This window comes from Capricornis sumatraensis, chromosome 9 (genome assembly GCF_032405125.1).
Source record: "Capricornis sumatraensis isolate serow.1 chromosome 9, serow.2, whole genome shotgun sequence".
In the NCBI taxonomy this organism is placed as follows: domain Eukaryota; kingdom Metazoa; phylum Chordata; class Mammalia; order Artiodactyla; family Bovidae; genus Capricornis; species Capricornis sumatraensis.
In genome coordinates, this window is record NC_091077.1 from 62,186,767 (window position 1) to 62,193,245 (window position 6,479).

Below are 6,479 nucleotides of genomic sequence, written 5' to 3' on the forward strand. Positions count from 1 at the left end.
CTCAGGATGGTCCTCAGTGCCCCTTGTGACTGCCCGGCTACACACCAGGACCTGCCTGGACTTTCAGCTGCTTCCAGTTCAGCCCTTAGTGCTTTAGGGCAAAGTGAACCGTGTGGCTGGGAGGAAGAAGACACCATTGGACTGGAGGTCCTGGTGCCTGGATGTGGGGCCAGGCTCAGGACTTGTCTCTCTTTGGTAAGGGGGAAATCAGAGCTACCTCACAATGGAGGCTGCCCAGCCAACAAGGTGCTGCTGAATTGCAGGATGCAGGTGTAGCCCTACAGAGGGTCCTATCACCTTCCCAGTGTGCAGATGGAGCGGCTTTGTTTTTAAATTGATGTATAGTTGATTTACAATATTACATTAGTTTTAGGTGTACAACATAGTGATACAAAATTTCTATAGATTATCCTCTAACTGAAGTTACTGTAAAGTATTGGCTATATTCCCAGTGCTGTACAATATGTCCTTGTAGCTTATTTATTTTATACAGAGTAGTTTGTACCTCTTAGTCCCCTACCCCTATCTTGTCCTTCCTCCTCCCACCATTGATATCTATTAGTTTGTTCTCTATATGTTTGAATCTGTTTCCTCAGAGCTTGTTATATTCATTTCTTTGTTTCATCTAGATTTCACATATAAGTGATAACGTACAGTATTTGTCTTTCTCTGCCTGACATTGCACCTTGTAAGCATAATAACCTACAGGTTCATCCATGCTGCTGCAAATTTTCATCCTTTTTTAAAACTAATAATTCACTGTATGTATACATACACACACACATATTTTCTTTATCCTTTCATCTGTTGATGTACACTTAAGTTGCTTCCATATCTTGGTAATTGTAAATAATGCTGCTGTGAATATTGGGGTGCGTGTATCTTTTCAAATTAGTGTTTTGTTTTCTTTGGATATATACTCAGGAGCAGAACTGCTGAATCATTTGGTAGTTCTTTTTTTTAGTTTTCTGAGGAACCTCCATACTGTCTTCTCTAGCGCCTGCAACAGTTTTACATTCCCATCAACAGTGTGCAAGGGTTCCCTTTTCTCCACATTGTCCCAACATTTGTTATTGGCAGTCTTTTTGATGATAGCCATTCTGACAGGTGTGAGGTGATATATCTCATTGCGGTTTTGATCTGTATTTGTCTGATGATTAGTGATGTTGAACATATTTTCATGTGCCTGTTGGCCATCTGTATGTCTTCTTTGAAAAAGAAATGCATTGTTAATGGTTATTAATTTTTGCCTTTAAATATTTAATTTTTAACTCTTAATAGAATCCTGGCTTTGTCACTTAACTAGTTGTGTAGCTTGGCCAAGTCACTTAACCTTTCTGTATCTTATTTTCCTCATCTATAAAATGAGTAGAATAGTACTACCAATGTCAGAGGATTTTTAGAAAGATTAAATGAGTTAATATGTGTACAGTATTTAGAACAGTGCTTAATATTTGGTGGTGATATTTGGTCAGCACCAAAAATTTATTACCGTTAATACATTTTCAGAATGACTAGCTAGTTTTTCAAACACCATATACTGAATAATCTTTTCCCTATTTTATTTAAAAGGTTTCTCTTATCATATTAATAAAATTTCTCTGTAGTCTGATCTGTTTCTATATTTTCATTGGTTAGTCTTTTCTAATGCTAGTACAAAATTGTTTTAATTATGTAATATATTTAACAGTTGATAAGAAAGGGCCACTCATTTTACCTTTTTCATATTTTAATTCCCACCCCCCTGCATTAATTCTTCTAGAAAACTTTAAGAATCTTCTAACTCTCCACCCCAGTGCTGAAATGCAGCTGGGCATTTTACTGAGATTAAGTTATTGATAGATTATATTGGGCAAAATGGTCATATTTACAATCTGAGTTTTCCAATCTAAAGCATGCATTATAACTGTTTATGTAAGTCTTAATTTATGCTTCTTAGCAGACTTTATTTTTCTTCACAGGTATAGCACATTTAAAAAGCTTGTTTCTAGGTGCTTTTGTTTCCTATTGCTGTATATAGGATTTCTAATAACCCCTTTTATTTATTATTATTATTTTTGGAGTGAGGTGACATGATTTAAAACATTATATAAGTTTCATGTGTACAAGAGTGTTTCTAATTCTCTATATACTACAGCATGCTCACCACCAAAAGTTTAGTTTTCTTCCTAACACAGTTGTAGCCGTTGATCCATTTGGCCCTCCCCCACCCCTCACCCCGCAACTGGAAGCTACTAATCTTTTCCCTGTATCTAGGCATTTGTATTTTTTGGTCCAGTTTGGTTTGTTCATTTTTTTAATTAGTTTTTTATATTCCACATATTAAGCAAAATCATAGGGTATTTGTCTTTCTCTGTCTTATTTCACTTAGTATAATATCCTCAAGGTCCATCTCACAAATAGCAAAATTTCATATTTTTTTGGTGGCTTAGTAGTATTCCATTGTATATGCATATGTGTGTACTAAGTTGCTTCAGTTATGTCTGATTTTTGCGACCCTATGGACTGTAGCCCGCCAGGCTCCTCTGTCTGGGGGATTCTTCAGGCAAGAATACTGGAGTGGGTAGCCATTCCCTTCTCCAGGGCATCTTCCTGACCAAGGGATGGAACCACATCTCATATCTCCTGCACAGGCAGGTAGGTTTCTTTACCACTAGCACCACCTGGGAAGCCCTCTACTGTGCATATCTACCACTTATTCTTCATCCACTCACTTAGTTGCCATATCTTGGCTATTGCAAATAACAACACAAGGGTTCATTTATCTTTTCAAATTAGTATTTTTATATTGTTTGGATATACACCCAGAAGTGGGATGGATTAATCATATGGTAGTTCTATTCTTAATTTGCTGAAGAATCCCCATACTGTTTTCCAAAGTGTCTGTACCAATTTAATTCCCACCAATAGTGTACAAAGATTTCCTTTGTTCTACTTCCTTGCCAACAAGTATTATTTCTTGTTTTTTTAATAATATTTTTTAAAATAATTTTTATTTATTTATTTATTTTTGGCTATGTTGGATCTCCGTTGCTGCATGGGCTTTATTCCAGTAGCAGAGAATGGGGGCTACACTTGGTTGCGGTGTGGGGGCCTCTCATTGTGGTGGCTTCTCCTGCTGCAGAACATAGGCTCTGGGGCACGTGGGCTCAGTAGTTGTGGTTCTTGGGCCTAGAACATTGCCTCAGTAGTTGTGGCCCACAGGCTTAGCTGCTCCAGGGCATGTGGGATCTTCCTGGACCAGGGATTGAACCCATGTCCCCTGCTTTGGCAGGCAGACTCTTTACCACTTAGCTACCAGAGAAACCCCTATGATAGTCATTCTGACCAGTGTGGTGATATCTCATTGTGGTTTTGATTTGCATTTTCCTAATAATTAGTGATGATGAGCATCTTTTCTTATACCTATTGGTCACCTGTATATCTTTTTTGGAAAATATCTATCTAGCTCTTTTGGGTTGTTTGTGTTTTGTTGTTGTAGGTTGAGTCGTATGAGTTCTTTATATATTTTGGATATTAACCTCTATTGGTGATTGCAGCCATGAAATTAAAAGATGCTTACTCCTTGGAAGAAAAGTTATGACCAACCTAGAGAGTATATTGAAAGGCAGAGACATTACTTTGCCAACTAAGGTCTGTCTAGTCAAGGCTATGGTTTTTCCTGTGGTCATGTATGGATGTGAGAGTTGGACTATGAAGAAGGCAGAGCGCCGAAGAATTGATGCTTTTGAACTGTGGTGTTGGAGAAGACTCTTGAGAGTCCCTTGGACTGCAAGGAGATTCAACCAGTCCATTCTGAAGGAGATCAGCCCTGGGATTCCTTTGGAAGGAATGATGCTAAAGCTGAAGCTCCAGTACTTTGGCCACCTCGTGCGAAGAGTTGACTCATTGGAAAAGACTCTGATGCTGGGAGGGATTGGGGGCAGGAGGAGTAGAGGACGACAGAGGATGAGACGGCTGGATGGCATCACGGACTCGATGGACGTGAGTCTGAGTGAACTCCAGGAGTTGGTGATGGACAGGGAGGCCTGGCGTGCTGCGATTCATGGGGTTGCAAAGAGTCGGACACGACTGAGCGACTGAACTGAAGTGAACCTCTATTGGATGTATCATTTGCTAATATTTTCTCCCATTCAATTGGTTGTTTTTTCTTTTTGCTGACAGTTTCCTTTGTTGTGCACAAGTTTTTTAATATTTGCTGTACCAATTATTTTTGCTTTTGTTTTCCTTGCCTGAAGAGACATATATAGAAAGATGTTGCTAAGACTGATGTCAAGAAATGTACTGCCTATGTTTTATTTTAGGAATTTTGTGGTTTCAGGTCTTATATTCAAGTCTTTAATCCACTTTGAGTTGATTTTTGTGTAAGACAAAGGTCTAGTTTTATTTCTTTGCATGCAACTGTTTATGGAATGCTATTGAACACACTATCTTTTCTCTATTGTATGTTTTTTGTTCTTTGCTATAAGTTAATTGCCTATTATGTGTGAGTTTACTTCTGGGCTCTCAATTCTTTTTCATCACTATATGTATCTGCTTTTCTGCCAATACCATACTGTTTAGATCACTATAACTTTGACACATAATTTGAAATCAGGGAGTGTAATATCTCTAGCTTTATTCTTTTTTTCTCAGGATCGTTTTGGCTATTCAGTGCTTTCTAGTTCCATATAAATTTTAGAATTTTTTCTTTTTCTGTGAAAAATGTTGAAACTTTCATAGAGATTACACTGAATCTGTAGATTGCTTTAGGTAATATGGATATTTTAACAATGTTAATTCTTCCAGTCCATGAGTATGGAATATTTTTCCACTTATTTGTGTTTTCAATTTAATAATGTATGATAGTTTTCAATGCACAGGTCTTTCACTTCCTTCTTTAAATTTATCCCCAGGCACTTTTTTCATTTTTGTTGAGATTGTAAATGGGATTGTTTACTTAATTTTTCTTTCCGTTAATTCTTTTTTAGTGTATAGAAATGCAACAGGCTTTTGTATATTGGTTTTGTATCCTTCAACTGTATTGTATTTTTTATTTCTGATAGTTTCTGGTGGAGCCTTTAGGGTTTTGTCATCTGCAAATATTGACAATTTTTTCTTCCTTTCTAATTTGGTTGCTTTTTTTCTTGCCTAACTGCTCTGGCTAGGACTTCCATACCTCTGCTGAATAAGAACGGTGCATCTAGGAATCCTTGTTTTGTTCCTGGTCTTAGAGGGGTGGTTTTCAGGTTTTAATAATTGATTTTGGTGTTAGTTGTGGGCTTGTCATTTATGGTTTTTGTTATGTCTAGGTACATCCCTTCTCTACCCACTTTATTGAGTTTTTTTTTTTTAATCACAAATCGGTGTTGAATATTGTTGAATGCTTTTTCTGCATCTATTGAGATGATCATATGGTTTTTAATCCTCCATTTTTTTAACGTGATATAGCATGCTGATTGATTTGCAGGCATTGAATCTTCCTTGCATTCCTGGAATAAATCGCACTTGATTATGGTGTATAATCCTTTTGATATATTGTTATTATGTGTCTTGGAAAAGGTCTTTTTGCATTAAAGTAAGTAGGTTTTCTCTTTACCTCATGGACTTATATATCCACCTCCTTCCCCACGTTTGGCATTGGCATTGGCTCAAACTACCACACAACTGCACTCATCTCACATGCTAGCAAAGTAATGCTCAAAATTCTCCAGACCAGGCTTCAACAATACATGAACCGTGAACTACCAGATGCTCAAGCTGGTTTTAGAAAAGGCAGAGGAACCAGAGATCAAATTGCCAGCAACTGCTGGATCATCAGAAAAGCAACAGAGTTCCAGAAAAACATCTATTTCTGCTTTATTGACTATGCCAAAGCCTTTAACTGTGTGGATCACAATAAACTGTGGAAAGAATTGGGAAAGAGATGGGAATATCAGACCACCTGACCTGCCTCTTGAGAAATCTGTATGCAGGTCAGCAAGCAACTGTTAAAACTGGACATGGAACAACAGACTGGTTCCAAATAGGAAAGGGAGTACGTCATGGCTGAATATTGTCACCCTGCTTATTTAACTTATATGCAGAGTACATCATGAGAAACGCTGGACTGGATGAAGAACAAGCTGGAATCAAGATTGCTGGGAGAAATATCAATAACCTCAGATATGCAGATGACACCACCCTTATGGCAGAAAGTGAAGAGGAACTAAAGAGCCACTTGATGAAAGTGAAAGAAGAGAGTGAAAAAGTTGACTTAAAGCTCAGCACTCAGAAAACGAAGATCGTGGCATTTGGTCCCATCACTTTATGGCAAATAGATGGGGAAACAGTGGAAAGAGTGAGAAACTTTATTTTTTTGGGCTCCAAAATCACTGCAGATGGTGACTGTAGCCATGAAATTAAAAGACACTTACTCCTTGGAAGAAAAAGCTGTGACCAACCTAGACAGCATATTAAAAAGCAGAGACATTACTTTGCCAACAAAGGTCCATCTAGTC